The following is a 22,621-nucleotide window of genomic DNA, read 5'->3' as shown; positions in this document are numbered from 1 at the left end:
TTGAAATCCTGGTTGCAAAACCTGCCTGTGTCATGATGACCCCTGAATCTGGCAGCAGAGGCAGCGGCTGAGAAGCAAGATCAGGTTCAGGACTCTGAGGCAGCTCCTGAAGATCAGGGGACCATTGAGACTGGGGGACAGGATCCACCAGAGGAATCTGGTAGACCACCAAGGCCTTCTCCTGAGCCTCCCATCACACATCACCGGTCCAGTGGCACAAAGGATGCACCAGGAGGGAGGCTATGGAACAGAGGAGGACTGCCCATCTTCAGGCCGGGGGTTAACCCTTTCAGGCCCTGAAGTTCTCCATGGGACAGGTGGAGCTTGGAGGACATAGTTTGATGCCAGAGCCTTAGCTCCCAACCCTTGTTGGAGCAAGTTGGTCACTCAAAGTTGTCTGCAGTCCTGCATCTTCTGAGCAGCCCTACCTCCCCTCCCCCCCCCAGCCTACTATCTCCCTTCTCCCTGGAATCTAGCATAGGACCAGGACATAGCATCCTCTCCATAGCCAATGGGAGGCAATCAGTGAGTGCATCTTTAAAGGCAGCCCCACGCAAAGCACATTGCAGGAGTCAATCCAAAATAAAGGATACATTTGTCATCTCCGCCAAGCTAAGCAGTTGGCTCCTTACCTCTCTCACCCTGACCTAGCCACTGTGATCCACGCGACGGTCACATGACTTGATTATTGTAACTCACTCCACGTGGGGCTGCCCTTGAGACTGACCCAGAAACTCCAGCGGGTGCAGAATGCCGCGGCAAGACTCCTTACAGGGTCCTCGGCGTGGGATCACATTCACCCGGTGCTATACCAGCTGCACTGGCTCCCGGTGGAGTACAGGATCAGGTTTAAGGTGCTGGTTTTAACCTTTAAAGCCCTATACAGCCTAGGACCCTCATACCTATGGGACCGCCTCTCCTGGTATGGAGGATCTTACGGTCTTCAAACAAAAACATCTTGGAGATCCTGGGCCACAGGGAGGTTAGGCTGGCCTCAACCAGAGCCAGGGCTTTTTCGGCTGTGGCTCCAATCTGGTGGAACGCTCTGTCACAAGAGACTAGGGCCCTGCGGGACTTGACATCTTTCCACAGGGCCTGCAAGACAGAGCTGTTCCACCAGGCCTTTGGCCAAGGCACAGTCAGACCCCCTCCTTTGATAATTCTGATAGAACTCTAGCCCAACGGTTGCCATTAATTTGATTCTGAATTGATTTTAGAATGAATTGATTTTAGAATGCTGTGTTACTTTTATTGTTGTTAGCCGCTCTGAGCCCGGCTTCGGCTGGGGAGGGCAGGATAGAAATAAATTATTATTATCATCATCATCATCATCATCATCTTGACATAGGAGTGCTCAGAGCGAACCATTGGTTAATGGATGTATTATTTAACATGGGCAGCCTTCTCAGGCATTGTTCCATTCCATAGCAACAAGTTTCAAGGACCAGTTACATGCCAGGCGAAACGTTTCTCCCCACCACCCACCTCCCATTACTTCATTTCTAAATTTGCTACAGAAGGAATGTGTTCTTATGTGGGCTGGATGCTGCATTTAGGCAGGGAGACGCTGTGCCAGTGACGTGAAAGAGCAGCCTGTTCCCTGGAGCAAAGATGGCAGTCTTGCTAGGGGAATGTTATGCTAGCCTGTGTGGAAGGTCAGAAGATAAAAAATAAGGCCGTAAGACAAGGGGTATGGGACTTTGGGCCCAAGAGCTGAATATGGCCGGTGAGCTTTTCTGTCTAGCCCTTGGGAGTCTCCCCAGCCCACAATCCCTCTCCAGGTCCCTTCCATGGAAAGCTGAGAGTCTAAAAAAAAAAAAAAAAACCTCTAGCATTTGCTTGGCTGTTCACATGCATCTTTCCACCACATTGGTTTCTGGCCTTGCTCACTTTTTGACTCTGGCGGAACCCACCACTGCGATGCAGCCCCCAGAAAATTGTCCATGAGGGAATGTGGCCCGAACAAATTACCCCACCCTGGTCATAAGATGAGCCCTTCTGGACCAAACCAAAGTTCCCTCTCATTCTGCAGCTGCCTGCTTCCCTCAGCGCTTTGTCAGAAGCCTCCAGGAAGCCCCAAAGGCAACCCTCTCCCAGCAAGTGGTATTCAGAGATGGATAGCCTCTGAACATGAAGGTTTACGATATCCTAGCCAAAAGCCATTGGCAGGCAAATTTACGGAGAATAGGGCTAGCCCCCTGTAAAGCTATCAGTGCCAGTTACCACCATCATATCTTGCAGCAGTGAGGCATATCAGTCTGCTAAGAGATACTTGTTTTGTCTGCTCTGAATTAACGGCCAGTCAGTTTCATTGGGTGACTCCAAGTTGTAATATAACTGGCAGGGAGTCAGGAAGTGCGGGGAGGAATTATCCATTTTTTCTAAACCAGGGATGGCCAACTCCCAAGAGACTGCGATCTACTCACAGAGTTAAAAACTGGCAGTTGAGCTTTTTTGGGGGGGAAGGAAAGCCCTGTTTTTTATGGGTTCAGGTCAGAATTGTTGAGCTTTTTGAGGGAGGAGAAAAGCCCCAGTTTTTGGGGGTGCAGGGCAAAGATGTTGAGCTTTTTTTTTTAGAGGAGCCAAACTTGTTGGGCTTCATTGGGGGGAGCCAGTGATCTACCACAGAGAACCAGTGATCTACCAGTAGATCACAATTTACCTGTTGGACGTCCCTGTTCCAAACCATGCATGCTTTTATTTGCATCAGGAAAGCTGATTTAATCCATGCTGGGCCACTGCTGTTCTTGTGCTGTTTATTTTAAAACATAGTGTTATGAAATTGATACTTAAAATTGTTTTAAATTATATTTAATCAGCCATGTTTTGAGATATGTAGATGGATGGATTATAAGCCACTTTGTGAAGACTCTTTCTTTAAAGACCAGTTATGAGTCTGTTAGCGAAACTGAATAAATAAATCTAGGAACAGGGACCGCCTCCTCTTCAGCATAGCAACCATATTTTAATTTATTCTGTGTGGGAAGGGGCATTGGCTACAGACACCTCTGGGTCTTTTTCACAGTCTTAAATATAGGCAGCGATGTAGGAAGACTATGGAGGTGCTTTACTTATCAGGCTCTTTCTCTGCAAGACAAATCTCTGATGAGCACCTCTTCATCCCCATGAAATACTGCACAGCCCTCTGCCTGCAAGAGAATTTGTGAAAGGGGAATTGATTTGAGGTCTCACACGGATGCGTGATGGATGCGCTTGGCTGGCTGCCATATCTCATATGCAAGGAGATGGTGTTATAGGTCCTCTAATTCGGCGTGAAAATTGCAGAGCACATTTAGATGTTGTAATTGACATTTACAAGACATTGGTGGTGGCTGCTGCCGCCTCCACTGGTCCAATAAACGTGCTTCTCTGCAATAAACCTGCTTGTACGATGTGCTGTGTTCCATGTTTAACTATAACTATGGCTTACAAGGGAAAGAGTAAAATTAATAACTCTAGCAAATCTTTCTGTGTCAGTTTGCACTTAAACTGTTCATTTCACCTTGTAACTGAAGAAAAAAGCACACATTCCATAATGGACTCAGCAAAAGAATAAAGTAATTCTTAAATCTAGCCTTTGAGAGTGGGATCTACAACCTATGGAAAAATTGTTTTCTACCATCTGAAAATTGGCATTGCATTTGGGGATAATATGGGTTTGCAAGGGGAGACAAAGTTCAAGGGTATGGGAAGCTATTCAGTTAAGCTGCCACTGAGAGAACAGCAGAAATTGCTGGCAAAGTTTGGAACCAGGATGCCGGTCTATATGGACTTGTGATCTGAGCCCGCAGGGTTCTTTGTTCAACTTGTTAAGATTGCAATCTTATAGGTTCTTACCAGAGAGTAAGTCCCATGAACACAGTGCTGCAAGACTCAGATTATTTTTAGGAATTGGACTAAACTGTTTCTAGATTTGCAGCTTCCCACTCCACCCCACAAAAGCTCTTTTCCTTCTTTACAGCAATGCCCTCTCCCAGATTGTCCCTAGAACAATGTAATACCCTTGAGAGCTATGATGCTATCTGGCTCTTCTTCCCTTCCTGCATTTTTCCTCTGCCTCGCTTGCCCCATCCTTCCTCTGCATGCATCTTCTTCCATTGCCAACCATGCTTGTTCAGAAATCCCTGCAGTGGGCGTTAAGTGCCATGAAACAGGAAAGATATCTGCCAAGGAGGCTCAGATGTAGCCAAGAGCTTTCAGTTATGGACGTGTCAGACACTGTACTCCCACCGGGATTTCGGAATATTTCACACATGGCACTTAAGATACTTTTGTGCCTCTCCCAACCTGCTGTCTGTGAGCATGTGTGAAAGATAGAAATGCCATTTAAATACACAAGTATCAGGTTATTCAGCCTATTGATGGCCACGCTGAAAGGTTCCACTGCAAGCATCCTGCATTTCTCACGTCTCCTGTGAACAGCTGCTAGTCTGCCTTGGGAAGATAATTGTTCTTGAAAAGCAGTTTAAAAATCCATTACACAGTTGAAAGAGAGAATAATTAAATAATGTATTCTCAGATGTGCATTGGAACCACATCTGAGAATCTTTTCCCACCTTGGAGAGTGTCTCTTTAATTACTACTAACAGGCACACACAGCATTCTTATGAAGTGAGACCAGGGACAGGACCTTTTATGGGGTGGCACCAAATTTTTGGAATTGCCTCTCCCAGGAAGTATTCCACTCCCCTTTGCTGGCCAAAGGCTTATTTAATCCAGTCTGCACTTGGTTGATTTTGTCATATTGCGCTTTTATCTGCTGCTGCTCTTATTTTTTCTATTAGTGGCTCAGGTCCTGAATATTGTTGATTGTGAGTTGTAGCCCGTCCTAGTCTTACTCATAATAGACCCTCTGCAATTATTAGGCATGTCTAACTTAGAACTCATTCATTTCAGTGAGTTTACTCTGGGTAGAAGTCAGTTGCATACAGCCCTGCATTTATGGGTTGTTAGTTAGTTAGCTTTTTACTCTTTGTTTTAGAGTACACTGTAATCTGCTTTTTGAAAACCCGGCTTAATAACTCCATTAAATTAATTAGCAACAATAACCACCTTCTTTTCCATGACTGCTCCCCCTCTCCCCCCCCCCCATCTCTGCAGTATGGCTATTTCCTTCACTGTTCTCCCATCCCTTAACCCCAACCCCAGACATGCAGGTGAACTGTACAGCTCCATTGGCAGAGCTGGCTCAAGACATTTTGCTGCCTGAGGGGCAAGGACAAAGTGGTACCCTCTCCCCATTCCATATACAGAAGCCAACCAGAATGGCAGCTGAATCTTGCTTCAACACTAGCAATGGGTTAGCATCCTTCACTGCATCTTAGTGATGGGTCAGGGGCAGGTCACAAGGCATACAGAGTTCTGCTCTCCAGCAGAGGGGATTCGCTGATTGGCTGATCGGGTCAGCCCTAACCATTGATTCACAAAGGGTGCGTTCAGACGTGATTATGATGCCTGATTAGAATGCTAGTTCCTGTGTCCAATGACCCTTTCACACTGCTATACCTGCAGTATACCAGCTCAGTCGGTAGAGCATGAGACTCTTAATCTTTGGGCAAAAAATTGTGGCATTGTTGGACTAGATGATCCTCGTGGTCCCTTCCAACCCTACAATTCTATGATTCTCTTGTATCTGGTGTGATACAACAACGTGCAACATTGGGCAGTGCTTCTGTTGCCCCACAATTCCCCCATGGAAACAGCAAGAAAGAACTCTGTGTTGGCGTGCCACCGCAAATTTCATCACTTTACTCCCACAATTTTGTGGATTAATGGGGTTGCAGATGGATTTCCTGAAAGCATTGACACAGAACTGAGCCCTAAACTTCCACTTGATTTCTATAAGTGGCTTTTGTAGCTCAAATATAATGCAGAAATTAAAAATTAGGGGAACATTGGGGAAATGGAATACAGTGGTACCTCGGGTTACAGACACTTCAGGTTACAGACTCCACTAACCCAGAAATCGTACCTCGGGTTAAGAACTTTGCTTCAGGATGAGAACAGAAATCGTGCGACGGCAGTGGGAGGCCCCATTAGTTAAAGTGGTACCTCAGGTTAAGAACAGTTTCAGGTTAAGAATGGACCTCCAGAACGAATTAAGTTTTTAACCCGAGGTGTGGGTTAAACCACAGAGCCTAGGGCTTGCCGATCAGAAGGTCGGCAGTTCGAATCCCCGCGACGGGGTGAGCTCCCGTCGCTCAGTCCCTGCTCCTGCCAACCTAGCAGTTCAAAAGCATGTCAAAGTGCAAGTAGATAAATAGGTACCACTCCGGCAGGAAGGTAAACAGCATTTCCGTGCACTCCTCTGGTTCGCCAGAAGCGGCTTAGTCATGCTGGCCACATGACCCGGAAGCTGTACGCTTGCTCCCTCGGCCAATAAAGCGAGATGAGCGCCACAACCCCAGAGTCGGCCACGACTGGACCTAACAGTCAAGGGTCCCTTTACCTTTACCACTGTATACTGCCATGTGAACGCACCCATTGTAATACTTTTATATTTATGTTTAAAAAACCCCCCTGAGAAGTGGCATTAATGAAGCTGGCAAGGGTCTGTTTCCATTCCCACCCCACCCTGAGCTTGTTGTTTCATTGGAAACTGCAGAAGGAAGGTACTAACTAATAGAAACTGCCAACACGGGCAGGCATGTAAGGAGAGGTGTTATGGACAGACATTCACCAGCCATAGAATTATGAGATTTCTGCCTTGCGTCCTGGCTGGGATGCATAGCCCAGCAGCACATTCTATCAAATCTTGATTGTTGAAGTCAATGAGTAGTACCAAGGAATCCAAATAAGTAGCACACAAAACACAAAAGGTCATGAAATGAAATGAGGTTGATAAACAACAACGTAGAGTAAAATAGGATGGGCACCAGCAGCTTAAAAGATGTGGTCCTGTCAGAGATTCCAGGGAGTGCTTGGAATCAGTTCCTGGTGGATTTTGTTTACTGCAGCGCAGTATTTGGCCACACTGAGAGTGAGAGATGCGTGTCGAGCTGAACGGAGTTGAGAGACGTGCAACTCCTGGCAGATTTTATAAGAAGGGTTCAGTAGAGATTTCACATATGCCACGACCATTAGAACAACCTGGCCACTATAAGGAAATTCTGCCCTTGGTATGTTCATTTTCCACCTCTCCATTTTGATTCTCTGGCCCCATAGCTGCACAAACTTATTATCCCAAAATACAGACGTGCTTTTACACTTGTAAGACTGGATGTTTTGCCATCTGTGGTACTTGAGGGTCGATTCCAAAAGATTCCGCCTGAGAAACGTCTTTGCCCCTGTGGAGACGGTAGCACCAAAACAGTGGCACACGTCCTCCTGTCTTGTACTGTCTACAAAGACCTGAGGAACGAGATCATCACCCCACTCGTACTAACCATCGCAGGGCGCTCAGCCGCTGCCACAATGTCCTTTCTTTTATCAGATCAAAATGAGCAGATAACAGCAAAGGTGGCTAGGTTCATAGCTGGGGCAATCAGAAAAAGGGCCACTAACTGACTGCTGATTCAGGACTTTAAATTGTGCTCTTATATCAAATTTCCTTTTCTGCGTATACTGTAATGTTTTACTGTTGCTATGGCTATTAGCAAATGCAAATAAAGTTTTATCTATCTATGCCACGACCAAAGGAGTACAGGAGGACATGAGTCACTGACTCGGGCTCTCCGGAGTTGTAGGGGCACTTGTGCTTGTGGTTTGGGGTATTTGTATATCTTCCCTCCAGGACTGATGGAAGAAGGACATTTAAACATGCCACCAGGAAGGCATACCCCAGCGTCTTCTCCTGCACTGTCTGCCAGGGATATTGTGAGTTTATAAAGTGGCAAGCAGCTTACCTTCCGAAAGGTGAAACTGTGTGTTAACAGAAGATTTCCCACATGATGGTGAAATTGCTCAAATGTGATTTTGAGCTCCAGTCCTATTTTCCTCCTGCGGGGAGGTTTGCTACCTAATTACTTAGAGGTGGGAAGGGAGAAATGGCAACCAATGCCTAGTTTCCATGGCAACCCCCGGGGCTCAGCTACTAACTTCTCCAATCTAAAATTAAACGGCTCTCCCCCCATCCGCCACTGCCACCCCTTCTTAATACTTAAAGCAGGTATTTTGCTGCACAATGAGGACCCACGGGAGCACAGTCAGTGTCACCAACCAGATTGTTAGGTGTGAAGCTTAAGACGCTCTAAATGGTCTTGCTGGATGCTCCCTGCCACAAAGAGTCTATGTAAAATGGGGCCACATGTTCTCCGCTTCTCTGAGAGGAGAGTTGCCCAACGCTTGGGCTACTCTACTTGGTTTCCTTTGGAACTGGAGAGTCGTTTGCATTTGTAATTATCATTTTTTATGAGCAATCGTACAAGCAGGACTTCTGGACAGAAGGCACTCTGATTCCCCCAGAAAGCAACTTCCCAGAGAGGGGAAGGACTCTATAGCTCAGTGGGGGAATCACCTGCTTTGCATGCAGGAAGGTTTTGGGTTCAGCTCACAACATCTCCAGGTAGAGCTGGGGAAATCTGCTGTTGGAAACCCTAAAGGGCTACTGCCTGTTATTGTAGAGTGGACCAATGGTATGACTTTCAGTGTGTGGTTGTCTGACTCCAGCTAAAAGTTTCCACATCATCTTGCTAATGCTTTTTTTTTTTTAAAAAAAAAGTCTTCATAAAAATTCATCAGCATTTTAGTGCAAATTCCTCCTAATATGCACACTTTAGTAAGCAATTTTGCATGAGAACAATTCATTTTTGTATGTTATTTTCACAAATACATGCATTTGTTTTCCCACACTCCCCTAGTGCACCCGTTATTTGATTGAAGAACCGTGTCACAAAATTGGGAGAAGTGCAAATTTTGAATGCTAGCAGTGTTTTGGTTCTCTTATCATTTCAGGAAGTGCAAATTACTAAGTTACCAAGATTACAATAAACCAAAATTTAATTTCAACCCCCCCATCCCTACTGTCACACTCTTCTGGCATCTGACTAAGTAAGCTGAATCAAGGGTCATGTCCTGTCTTGCTAAAGGAGCTGCACTGGGCAATTGGTTGCTTCCCTCAGCAAGATAACCTTAAAGACTTGCTTATTGCCACAGAGGAAACACTTGAACAATACAGAAACTTGGAAACTTGGAAAGAGGGTGAGGCGTGATGCAGACCTGTCAGTATAGAAATGGAACCAAGGGGGAGCGGAACTTGATCTTTCCAACAACGAACCATAGTTTGGAACCAGTATGTATCCCCGTTTAGTTTGCCTTTATATGGCTTGGCTGAGTTGCTTTACACCTGGAACTTAGGGAACTGACTTACACCAGGCCAGCCTATTGATCTGTCTAGTTCAGTATAGTCTACTCTGACCAGAAGCAGCTCTTTGGGGTCTCAGAGGCAGAATGCCTTTCCCAATACTGGCTTCCTGGTCTGCTTTACAGGAGAAGCAAGGGACTGAACCTGAGGCATACTGCATGGTATGGAAATAGTTGCGTTTAAACATATTCCATCCAAAAGAGGGAGAAGCTTTACTTTAACTGATGAAAAGTAAAAGGTAAAGGTAAAAGGACCCCTGGATGGTTAAGTCCAGTCAAAGGCGACTATCGGGTTGCGGCGCTCATCTTGTTTCCAGGCCAAGGGAGCCGTTGTTTGTTCATAGACAGCTTTCTGGGTCATGTGGCCAGCCGGACTAAACCACTTCTGGCGCAATGGAACACCGTGATGGAAACCAGAGTGCATGGAACCGCTGTTCATCTTCCTGCCACAGCGGTACCTATTTATCTGCTTGCACCAGTGTGCTTTCGAACTGCTAGGTTGGCAGAATCTGGGACAGAGCAACGGGAGCTCACCCCTTCACGGGGATTCAAACCGCTGACCTTCTAATCGGCAAGCTCAAGAGGCTCAGTGGTTTAAACCACAGCGCCACCTGCGTCCCATGAAAAGTAGCATTCTCAGGACGCCTGCCACTTCCTGTGAAGTAACCAAACATGGATTCCCAGGCCCCAAAGATCCAGCGAACCCTTAAGAGGAAACAAAAGAGGCACAATTAGCGACAACTCAATTGCAGTATTAGTTGCACATCAGCTGGGGAAGTGAGAGGCTCCCTGTAATTAAATACACAGAAATCAACATCCTTCCCTGGCATATTTAGCTTATGGGGGTGTTCCCACTGTGCCACAAAGATGAAGGATGTTCCTGATGTGAGTGGGCCTAATGTTCTAGGGCTGAATCATTCTAGGGACTTAGATTTAGCATGCTGCAGTCTTTCTCATCTCTCTGATCGTGATGAAAGTTGTTGCTTCATCAGAGGAAACGGAGAAAATCGGGGCCAGCCAATGCAGTGCCCTGCCAATGTTGTTGGGTCATGACACCAATAACCCCCAACCCTGCCATGCTAACAGGAGGGCTGGTGGGAGTTGTGGTTCAAAACATCTGGTGAGCAGCACCAGCTTGGGAAAGTCCAATATAAGTTGGCACGACGCAGGTGGAGAATTGGGCTCAAACTTCAGAAGCAGTTACTGCATTAGTAATCATATCCTAAGGCTGCTCCCTCTAATGTGTTTATTACACAAAGAATCATAGAATTGTAGAGTTGGAAGGGACCCCGAGGGTCATCTAGTCCAACCCCCTGCAATGCAAGAATCTCAGCTAAAGCATCCAGGGCAGATGGCCACCCAACCTCTGGTTAAAAGCCTCCAAGTTCTTCCTGTAGTTGGAATCTCCTTTCTTGTAACTTAAAGCCATTGGTTCAAGTCCTGTTCCCTCTTCCATGTGACACCCTTGAGATATTTGAAAGTGACTATCATACCTCCTGTCATAGGCTATGCTAAATGTTTATCACTGATTTATTTTAACATTGATTATTCATGTAGGTTTATCTCCCTGCTATTCAAGGCAGAATACCTTCACAAAACAGCTCACGATATAGCAAATTGAGTATAAATACCTTTTTAAAACATTTTTTTTAAAAAAATCAGTATATATTTTTATTTATTTAACAGAATTTATATATACTGTCCTGTTTAATCATGAAAACATCTAAGCGGTTGTTTAAAAATAATAACAAATTATCTTCCAGTTCTGTAACTCGGCATGTGAACATATATGTTAGAGAAGTTTAGGTGAAGGGGGATCCTGATTCAGAGCAGATATTTGGACTGGACCGTCTTTAGAGATACCTTGAAAGAGCTTCCCCATGGTCTGGTTTCGTCCCCCTGCAATAGGAATGTGGCATCAGTCACTGTTCCACAGCTGCAGTCTTATACAGGCAATGAGAATGTGGCCATCGTATGTGGACCAGGAGTTCTTGACAAGCCAGTTAAGCTCTCCTTGGAGAAGCCTGTAACCCATGCCAGGGCTGTGTGACCCAGTTCAGCTTTTTTATTTCTGTACTTGGGCTCCTAGCAGACCCTGTTGGCGTGGAAGGAAAAGGTTGTGGGGAGGAGGATGTCAGTGCTGATAGACACAGGACCAGGCTGGCTTACTCTTCAGTGAAACTGCGAGGATTGTATCCAAAAGCTAGTTTGACTCAGCATAGACCCATTGAAGTAAGTAAATAGACATGACTGACTTTGGTTCAGTAATTTCAGTGGGTCTACTCTGAGTTAATCTTTAAGGCGGGGATGGGGAATCTCAGGCCTGGGGCCCAAATGCAACACTCTGGATCATAAGTAGGCAAACTAAGACCCAGGGGCTGGATCTGGCCCAATTGCCTTCTAAATCTGGTTTATTTGTGGGGCCTGTCTGGTGTTTTTACACAAGTAGAATGTGTGCTTTTATTTAAAATGCATCTCTGGGTTCTTTGTGGGGCATAGGAATTCGTTCATTACCCCCGCCCCAAAAAATATAGTCTGGCCCCCCAGAATGTCTGAGGGAAAGTGGACTGGCCCCCTGCTAAAAAAGTTTGCTGACCCCTGTCTATTTCTCTCGACCTTTCCTCAGGCCACATCCCTTACTGATTCTGCCCTAAATATTAGGATCTTGCTCTCAATCTCTCAATCTGTCTCTGTCTCAGCATAGACTGAGCCCTTCATGATTTCGCAATGATTTCGCAAAGTTTTTTGCAGATAAAATCACTCAGATTCGGGAAGAAGTAGACTCCACCGTGGGAGCAGGGCCAGGGCAGGAGAGTGTTAGAGTCCTGTCTAGTCAAGTTGTGTGGGATCAATTCCGATCTGTTACCTCCGAGGATGTGGACAGGCTGCTTGGATGAGTGAAGCCAACCACCTGTCTCCTGGATCCTTGCCCATCCTGGCTTATAAAAGCTAGCTGGGAAGGACTGGGCGATGGGCTTCATGGGGTGGTAAATGCTTCCCTCCGTGAGGGAGCCTTCCCAGACCCGCTGAAAGAGGCGGTTATTAAACCGCTTCTTAAAAAACCATCTTTAGATGTGGCCACGATGGCCAATTATCGCCCAGTCTCAAATCTTCCATTCTTGGGCAAGGTGATTGAGCGAGTGGTTGCTGAACAACTCCAGGCACGCCTGGAAGAAGCGGACCATTTGGATCCCTTCCAGTCAGGATTCAGGCCTCATCATGGGACTGAAACTGCCTTGGTCGCACTGGTTGATGATCTCTGGCGGGCTAGGGACAAAGGTGAGAGCTGTTTCCTAGTTCTGCTGGATCTCTCAGCGGCGTTTGATACCATCAACCATAACATCCTTCTGGACCGTCTTGAGGGGCTGGGAGCTGGGGGCACTGTCATACAGTGGTTCCGCTCCTTCCTCCTGGGCCGTGTTCAGAAAGTGGTGGTGGGGGATGAGTGTTCAGACCCCTGGGCTCTCACTTGTGGGGTGCCTCAGGGTTCTGTCCTCTCCCCCATGCTTTTCAACATTTACATGCAGCCACTGGGAGAGATCATCAGGAGGTTTGGGCTGGGTGTTCATCAGTATGCAGATGATACCCAGCTCTACCTCTCTTTTAAATCAGAACCAGTGAAGGTGGTGAAGGTCCTGTGTGAGTGTCTGGAGGCGGTTGGAGGATGGATGGCAGCTAACAGATTGAGGTTGAATCCTGACAAGACAGAAGTACTGTTTTGGGGGGACAGGAGGCGGGCAGGTGTGGAGGATTCCCTGGTCCTGAATGGGGTAACTGTGCCCCTGAAGGACCAGGTGCACAGCCTGGGAGTCATTTTGGACTCACAGCTGTCCATGGAGGTGCAGGTCAATTCTGTGTCCAGGGCAGCTGTTTACCAGCTCCATCTGGTACGTAGGCTGAGACCCTATCTGCCTACGGACTGTCTCGCCAGAGTGGTGCATGCTCTGGTTATCTCCCGCTTGGACTACTGCAATGCGCTCTACGTGGGTCTACCTTTGAAGGTGACCCAGAAACTACAACTAATCCAGAACGCGGCAGCTAGACTGGTGACTGGGAGCAGCCGCCGAGACCATATAACACCGGTCTTGAAAGACCTACACTGGCTCCCAGTATGTTTCCGAGCACAATTCAAAGTGTTGGTGCTGACCTTTAAAGCCCTAAACGGCCTCGGTCCAGTATATCTGAAGGAGCGTCTCCTCCCCCATCGTTCTGAGGTCCAGCTCCGAGGGCCTTCTGGCGGTTCCCTCACTGCGAGAGGCCAAGTTACAGGGAACCAGGCAGAGGGCCTTCTCGGTAGTGGCACCGCCCTGTGGAACGCCCTCCCACCAGATGTCAAAGCGATAAACAACTACCTGACATTCAGAAGACATCTTAAGGCAGCCCTGTTCAGGGAAGTTTTTAATATGTGACATTTTAGTGTATTTTTCGTCTTTGTTGGAAGCCACCCAGAGTGGCTGGGGAAACCCAGCCAGATGGGCAGGGTACAAATAATAAATTATTATTATTATTATTATTATTATTATTATTATTATTATTAATTAAACTGGAAGTTGAGCGAAGCAGGATGCCGGAGTAAGGAAAACTCTGACTTCATATTAAAGCCGTAATGTCTGCATTGGTCAGATATCCATGTCTGTTGTATAGCTTTAGGAGGGACATGGCTCTGGGTGCTGTAACTGAGGAGTGCCTGCACTTCAGAATTGTTCCACTGAGTTTGTAAACTGTGTGTGCAGATTGCCACAGGTGTCGTCTTCAAAACTGCATTCTCTCTTGCATGTGAGAGTGAGGAGGGAAAGCGTTTGCTAAAACGGTGCCTGCCATCTGTAGCCTTCATGAGATGCTTAGCCTGTGTACACACCATCCATTTAAAGCACATTACTCCCCCCCCCCCCAAGAATCCTGGGGACTATGGTTACCGCTGCAAAACTACAGTTGCCAACATCTTTACAAACTATAGTTTCTAGGATTCTTCGGTAGAAGTCATTGCTTTCAATGTTTGGTGTGTGCACAACCTTCTGTTAAAAATAACATACAATCTTTGGGGTGGGGGAATGCTGCCCAGTTAATTGGGGGTGCCTTTTGGTCTTGGATTTATTCTTGTAAAACCCATGTTTGTTTGCATATCCTACTATAAAGACTTCTCATTCAATGGATGGAAATAAAATGCTGGTACTCTGCAGCAGTTGTGTCAATTCCTAGCTCTGATCCTCAATGTCAGATCCATTCCTTGCTTTGATAATGAGGCCGCCAGTGGGCGTGGATTCTCCCAAATGCTCTTCATTGAACTAACATGAAATACGATGAACTCCCAGCCTCTTTGAGCAGCTGTAAGATGCAATTCAGTCTGAAGTGTTCTCTCTCACTTAATGACAGATCGCGGTGGTGCGTGTGGGTGTTTGTGCGGGTGTGCTTTGTGAATTCCCAACTGAATGCCCTCGCTGCCCACAATCAAAATAATCCCAAGCGAATGTCAGCAAAATGAATGAGGCTGATGAATTAGAGTGAATGAGTGTCTTGTAATGGGGGCTCTTCATCCACTCTGAAAGACAATTAAGCACCCGCTCACTCAATGGGGGCCTGTTTAAATTCATTTCCCACAATGAAAATGGAGGGCAGAGGAGAAGGGAGGATCTGCAGTTCCCTCTATTGGGATGAGGGTCACTGGCATCTGTGGAATTGCCTGGGGTGCCCAAACTTTTTTCAAAGAGGGCTGGATTTGATGAAGTGAACATGCGTGAGGGCCGACCAAAGAAGTTGTTTGCCTTTTTTTAGGATTTAAGTTGTTGAGCTTTTTTTTACAATTTTACCCCAAAGTTACGGAGCTTTTTTAAAGATTGAAGCTGTTGAGTTTTTTTAGGATTTCCCCCCCAGGAGATAGACTGCCACAGGGGCCAGATTAAACCGTCCGGTGGGCCGGATTAGGCCCCTGAAGTGGACTTTGGACATGCCTGGAATCTAGGCTCACTGAGACCATATAACACTGGTCTTGAAAGACCTACACTGGCTCCTAGTACGTTTCCGAGCACAATTCAAAGTGTTGGTGCTGACCTTGAAAGCCCTAAATGGCTTCGGTCCTGTATACCTGAAGGAGCGTCTCCACCTCCATCATTCTGCGGGTCCAGCTCCAAGGGCCTTCTGGCAGTTCCCTCACTATGAGAAGCCAAGTTACAGGGAACCAGGCAGAGGGCCTTCTCTGTAGTGGCACCGACCCTGTGGAACGCCCTCCCACCAGATGTCAAAGAGAAAATTAACTACCAAACTTTTAGAAGACATCGAAGGCAGCCCTGTTTAGGGAAGCTTTTAATGTTTAATAGGTTATTGTATTTTACTGTTCTGTTGGAAGCCGCCCAGAGTGGGTGAGGTATAAATTAATAATAATAATAATAATAATAATAATAATAATAATAATAATAATAATAATAATAATATTGCAATAGAGTCCTAGAACTCAGGGCCATTCAGTGAAGCTGAATGTTGGAAGATCCTGGGCAGAAAAAACAAAGCACTTCTTCACACAGGACATGGCTAAACTATGGAATTTGCCCCCACAAGAATTCTTTCTTTAGTTATTTCTGAATGTTAAGAGGATTTACAAGCATATCACAAAACAGCTACAAATCTGTTTTAAAAGCAATGCAAAACAAAACAAAACCAGCTGAAGATAGGTGTTCACTTTATATCATTTTGTACATCCATTTCACTATTTATATGCATTGTTATGCCTGCTTTACCCTAGTATGTCTACTCGCTTGGCTGTAGATCTGCGCTGCAAAATTCAGAGAAGTGTGAATGTTTCAGTCTGCATCTTATTTCAGAGAGTGTGAGTTAGGCACATGCAAACCAAATGGAGTTTCCCCCTCCTCCCTAGAGGCAGCGTTCTCTGATATTTGTGCTTGAGCACAGAAATGAGCAGTGTGGCTTTCGGTGACCTTCTAACAAGCCCTGCATATGGCCTATTATCCTCCCCCTCCCCCTTTGCATTGATTAATTTCATTAACAGGCTCTTGAATATCCAGTTAAGGGCCATCCAGCTGGAAGCGAGTGCAGCTCCTGCCTCTCAGCATAGAGAATATGTTCCAGGCCCTGCCCCTTTTATTACAACCAGCTCTCTGCTCCCTAATATATATGCAAGGCCAGGTGCTCTTGGCTGCTAGGGACTCCATATGCTCACACCAGCACACTCTATACCCACCAGGCTGGGCAGATAAAATCTCAGCGGTCTTCAAATCCCATTCTGGCACTTGCACACCGACACGTGTCCACACACACCAATTTGCATCATAAAGAGTTAGCTCTTCGCGTGCTTCTTTCTCCTTCCCCGGGCCACTGTATCATAATGGGCTGTCAATACGGCAGGCCTGATGGCTGGGCAATCTCTTTGGCAGCTGGGACAAAGGCTTCTGTCATGCCCCAGCTGACAGGGAATAAGAAGAAGATAAGCCCGATCCCATTTTTATTTAATTGTCTTTAACCCTCTGAATCAGGCTAGGCTGGGGCCAGACAATGAGACAACTTAGTTCTGCTGTCTTAGAAAAGGCAAGAGGCGGAGAACGATCTCCATCCAGGGCTGGGAAATATTTGATGGAAATAGCATGGTCTGTGGACCATGGGCATTGCTAGGTTTGTTTTCTTTTATTTAAAAGCATTTGCGGACTGCTAAGTATTTTTAAAATCTCTTTAAGAGGTATAGTAAATTTAAAAGGACCCCTGACCATTAGGTCCAGTCGTGGTCGACTCTGGGGTTGCGGTGCTCATCTCGCTTTATTGGCTAAGAGAGCTGGCGTACAGTTTCTGGGTCATGTGGCCAGCATGACTAAGCCGCTTCTGGCGAACCAGAGCAGCGCACGGAAACACCGTTTACCTTCCCACCGGAGCGGTACCTATTTATCTACTTGCACTTTGACCTGCTTTCGAACTGCTAGGTTGGCAGGAGCAGGGACTGGGAAACGGGAGCTCACCCCGTCGTGGGGATTCGAACCGCCGACCTTCTGATCGGCAAGTCCTAGGCTCTGTGGTTTAACCCACAGTGCCACCCATGTCCCTTCAAGCACATAAAAGAGATTGGTAAAAGACATAAGAGCCCTGCTGGAACATGCCAAAGGACCTTTCAGTCCAGGATCCTGTTCGCACAGCCAACCAGATGCCTTTAGCAAGCCCGCAAACTGAATCTGAGTGCAAAAGTATTCTCCCCAGTGTTAGAAATTAGCCAGGTGCTGGGTGCATTTTGCGAATGGCACACGTCCTGTTGTGACCATGTGGAGATCTCTGGATGCCAGGCTGGTGACCGGCATCTCCACCTGACTGACGCCTCCAGCTTTCTTAAGCAGTAAGCAGAAGAGCTTGTTCACTGCATTTATTTTCCTCCAACGAGTACGTGGTTCAACCCCCCCCCCCCCAGTTAATCCCAACAGTGACCCTGTGAGGTAGGTTAGGAGGCTGGGACTGACTCCAAAGTCACCCAGTGAGCTTCAGGACAGATTGGGGATTTGAACACTGATCTCCCAGCTCCTATTGTGGCGCTCTAACCACTACAGCTTACTGGCTTCCTAGAGTACTTCCTCATGGGACAGCTCTATAAATTAAGTAAGTACTGTAAATACAGGGACACAGGTGGCGCTTTGGTCTAAACCACAGAGTCTTGGGCTTGCCGATTAGAAGGTCGGCAGTTCGAATCTCCATGACGGGGTGAGCTCCCATTGCTCGGTCCCTGCTCCTGCCAACCTAGCAGTTTGAAAGCACATCAAAGTGGATGTAGATAAATAGGTACCACTTTGGCGGGAAGGTAAACGGCGTTTCCGTGCGCTTCTCTGGTTTGCCAGAAGCGGCTTAGTCATGCTGGCCGCATGACTCAGAAGCTGTACGCCGGCTCCCTTGGACAATAAAGCAAGATGAGCGCCGCAACCCCAGAGTCATTCAAAACTGGACCTAATGGTTAGGGGTCCCTTTACCTTTACTGTAAATACATATGGGGAATAAATATGGGGAAAGCAAAATGCTACTCAAAGAAGGACATTTTCCTTAAAGCTTGAATTTGTTTTATTCTGGATTGTTTTATTTGATTTAATGTGTTGCAAACCATTTTGAGATTTTTTCCCCATTGAAATATAAAGTGGTCTAGAAATGAATAATAAAAACAACAATGCATGTTACTGCAAAAAAAGGCACCTGGACATTCAGTTTTGACGACCATAACCTGGATTTAAGGTGCCGTTTGGCGATTAGCATAGATACCTGAGTTTCTAATGCAGGTACTCCCTGCCTGTGAGGAGCCAACAGGTATTCAGAGACAAACATAGCCATTGCATCTAGTAGCCTTGACAGCCACCACAGGGGGTGGATGTTTTCATGCTTGCATGCCTTGGGCGCAGTGATCCTTGGTGTGAGCATGTCATCTGTCAAATGCTGGATCCAAAGTAAAGTCTACTAGAGCCAATGTCTTGATTAAGAATGACACATGGGAAATAGGCATCCTTGGGTACCTGCTGAGGCCACCTCCACTGCTGCCCTTGCTGTTACTACTTTTTCACCTGCCCTCTTCAAGGGCCAGAGTGCCTTCCATCAGCTTCGGTTGGTGGCCCAGCCACGCCCCTATCTAGACAGGGATAGCCTAACTTCTGTTGTCTATTCCCTGGTAACCTCAAGGTTAGATTACTTCAATGAGTTATATGTAGGGCTGCGTCTGAAGATGGTTCAGAAACTTCAGCTGGTGCAGAATTCAGTAACCAGGTTGCTCACTGGTTTGAGCATATTACACTGATCCTGGTCCAACTGCATTGGCTACCAATTAGTTTCCGGGCCCAATTCAAAGTGCTGGTTTTGACCTATAAAGCTTTAAACGGCTCAGGGCCGCAATACCTCAAGGACCACCGCTTTCCATATGAACCTCCCCAGACCCTGAGATCATCTTCTGACACCACCCTTTGTGTGCCTCTTCCTTTAGAGGTCCGGAGGGTGGCAAAACGAGAATGGGCCTTCTCTGCAGCGACTCCCCGTCTGTGGAATGCTCTCCCCAGGGAAGTTCGCCTGGTGCCTTCATTATTCATCTTTAGGTACCAGGCAAAAACGTTCCTTTTTAACCAGGCCTTTGGCTGATCTGATTTACATCCCATTCCCTTTTAAAATGTGGGTGGTTTTTTTTGGGGGGGGGGTTATTGGGTTGTTGTTTTTATTTTGATTATGTATTTTGTGGTTTTATATTTTGATTTTCTTCTGTGAACCACCCTGAGACCTCTGGGTTTAGGCAGTATATAAGTTAAAATGATGATGATGATGATGATGATGATGATGAAGATGATGATGGTGATGTAAGCAGCGAACTTCAATGTCTAAAATCCCTGGTAGAGGAGAAGGATTGTGAGATCATGTTAAGGGTAGCAAATTCTGTGCAATTGCCATAAAACTTAGGGAACAAGCTGTGCTATCATAATGATTAAGGCCTTAAATGATAATTTTAGGTTATATGTTAGTGACTCAGTTTTAATTTATATATATTTTAACTGTTGCTATATCTGTATTGTCCCTGTTATACCTAATTGCAAATTCAAATGTATCCCTATCGTGTTTTATGAATTGCTTGATATTGTATGTGGGCTGGAACTGGTCTGTGACTGAAATAATAATAAATTAAAAAATCAATAATGTAAGCAGTGAGGAGATGGACACCCCATCTTCTACTTTCTTTGTGCTCTGCCTACTTGGGTGGCTTGGACCCAGAGGGAGATTATGAGTGTTGCCTTGGAGAGCCTTTTGGCACATCCACCTGAGTATTGTGTACACTGGCTAGCCTTAGCATTCCAGGATTTCAGGTAGAGAGCCTCTCCCCTTTTCCTAAACAGGAAGCCCACCTAGGGACTTCTCAGAACCTGAAGCCATCACTGTCCATTCTAGTGAACGACTACGGCTTTAAGGAAAGGGCTGCAGATCAGCAGTAGAGCATCTTCTTTTGCATGCAGGAGGTCCCAAGTTATGTCCTTGGCATGTGAAGGTAGCGCCTGCCTGAAACCTTGACGGTTTGTGTTGACCGGGGCTAACCTTCTGACTGCAGGACGAAAGTGCTGGGAAGGGCCACAGTTCAGTGGCAGAGCATCTGTCCTGCAAAGAGGAGGTCCTAGGTTCAATCCCTGCGGTATTCTCCAGCTGGGGGTTGGGAAAGACTCCTGCCTGCAATCCTGGAGAGCCATTGCCAGATAATACTGAGCTCGATGGACCAATGGTCTGACATAATGCAGCTTCCTTGCAGTGCTGGTTAGGCTTGGTGGAAGTTTGGCACATTAGCTACCCCTAGTGTAGAAGAAGAAGAAAACTGAATTGGATGGACCAGCTGTCTTGAGGCAGCCTCCTCTATTCCTCTGTGAACATGTTAAGAGACAGTTGTGAGGAGCAGAGAAGTGGGGAGGTGGCGAACAAAAAAATCTACGACCAGAACCAGGTCCCAAAGTGAGCAAGCAGGAGGGGTCTCTGTTCTGCAGTTTCCTCTTCCCGATGATATTTTTCTGCCATTAGTCACAGCCGCCCTTTCCAGCTTCCTCTGCAAACTTTATCCTCCCCACACAGACTTCTGCAGCTGCAACAGGCCTACAAGACTTTAATATATATATATATATATATATATATATATATATATATATATACATATATATATATATATATATATATTTGGGTGGGATGCTGGCAGCAGGGTGGGGGACAGTGGTGGAAGGAAAGGGGGGCGGATTTTCTTTTATACTGCCATTTTGTCTACATTCCAAAGTTGTGGGGGGGGAGAGAGAAAGCAGAAACAAGGCTCAGTCCCTGCCAGGTGATGAAGACAGCCTCCCAAACGCCCACAGTATGTAGAGCAGAAAAGCTTTTAGTGATTTTTAGTGAGCAGCAGCGATTGGAGCAGCTTCTGTTCCATCTCCCTGCTGCAATGAATCAGCCTCCAAAACATGCCTCCCCTTCTGCAACGCACCTGGATGGAGGTCATTTTGATTCTGTGCTGATTTTGACCCACCTGCAACTCTGCTCCACCCTCCTTAACCTTTAGGTGTGCACCAGGAAAGCATTTCCTTCTTTCCCTCACCAGTTGAGAGGCACACCGGATCGATTGAGGGGCTTTAAAGCCCCAGGGAAAGGGGAAATATATAGGGTACCAGCGCTGAGCTGTAATGACGGCAGTGACACACTGTGTCTTTGAGAATGGTATACAAGACAGAGTTGTAATTAAGAACAGCAGCACCATCCATGTTGGAGCAGATCAAAAAGTGCTGCATGTTGTAGGGGAAGTGCAGAGCAAGGGGCTTATTTGGGAATAAAGTTGAAACTACCGTGGCTAAGCTTCACTCTAGAGCTTTGTTTATGAAGCTTTGATTCAGGGGGAGGGGAGGGGAAGGGAAGGGAAGGGAAGGGAGTGGATCTCTACCAGCACCAGGCTGTTCATTGGAGTTGGTTGCCCAGAATGAGTGATGGGCAAATCTGTCAGTTTTGGTTCCTCTTATTTTCTCATTTCTCATGTTTTCAGTCCTAATATCTACTTTTTAATGCACCTTTGCCTAAGATACACAAATTTTCAAAGCAATTTCCTCTAAAACCACATTTTTGTATGTTATTTTCACTAATATATGCATTTTTGTACACATTGCCTGGTTGGAGAACTTTATTACAAAAATCAGAGAAAAATCAGTTTCTAAGGATGGCTGTGCTTTGGTTTGCATAACGCTTTTTTTTTATTATCAAACCTTTATTAGGCATTATGCAAATAAAACCATAAAAGAGAAAATAACATATAAAAACCTTGAAATGTATATAAAAAGGCAGCAGATGGTTACATACATATATATATATATACATATAAAATCAGTGGTTTTCCTTGTTAACCTGCTCCTTGGAGGACTGCTGCCAAAAACTCAGCTACCCCCGCCGTTACCCTTTGGTCAGCGTCGGATAGGTAAAGTCCCACACATTTACCTTGCTGGGGTTCCAGACCACCCGAAAGAGGGGACAGCACGCGTTGACGGAGCGTACTGTGCAATGGGCAATGAAGGAGAATATGCTCTACAGTGTCCGGGACATTCATAGAGCATCTGCAGAATCTCTTGTTTCTAGGAACGTTTTGATATCTTCCCCTGACAAATGCTGAGGGAAAAACATTTAAACGGGCCAGCATAAAAGCCCTACGTTGGGCTAGGATTATTAATTTAGTGACGTAATTGGCTCTACTATCTAAGATATTTAAATCATAGAATGTGGGGGAGCAAATTTTGTTTACAGCTGCCATAATATTTTGTCTCTCGACATCCTTTAGTCTAGTTAGGATATTATGAAAAATGTACTGCTCATTAGA

The 22,621-nt window shown here is 46.1% G+C and overlaps 1 protein-coding gene across 2 annotated transcripts in view; it reads left to right on the top strand.

The window, feature by feature from the left end:
- The window catches only part of LZTS1 (leucine zipper tumor suppressor 1), a 46,436-nt gene that overhangs the window by 8,233 nt on the left and 15,582 nt on the right, over positions 1 to 22,621 (top strand). Inside the window, exon 1 of one of the 2 annotated variants that reach the window (XM_081843296.1) lies at positions 7,732 to 7,815. The exons of the other annotated variant lie outside the window; for it this stretch is intronic. The gene's annotated coding sequence lies outside the window, so the exon portion shown is untranslated. Of the gene's footprint in view, positions 1 to 7,731; positions 7,816 to 22,621 lie in introns of those variants that run through there. 2 annotated transcript variants of the gene reach the window in all.

Source organism: Podarcis erhardii (genome assembly GCF_964252035.2).
Source record: "Podarcis erhardii genome assembly, chromosome: 16".
Classification (NCBI taxonomy): domain Eukaryota; kingdom Metazoa; phylum Chordata; class Lepidosauria; order Squamata; family Lacertidae; genus Podarcis; species Podarcis erhardii.
The sequence above is the reverse complement of the archived record's forward strand: the minus strand, read 5'-3'. Positions and strand labels throughout refer to the sequence as shown.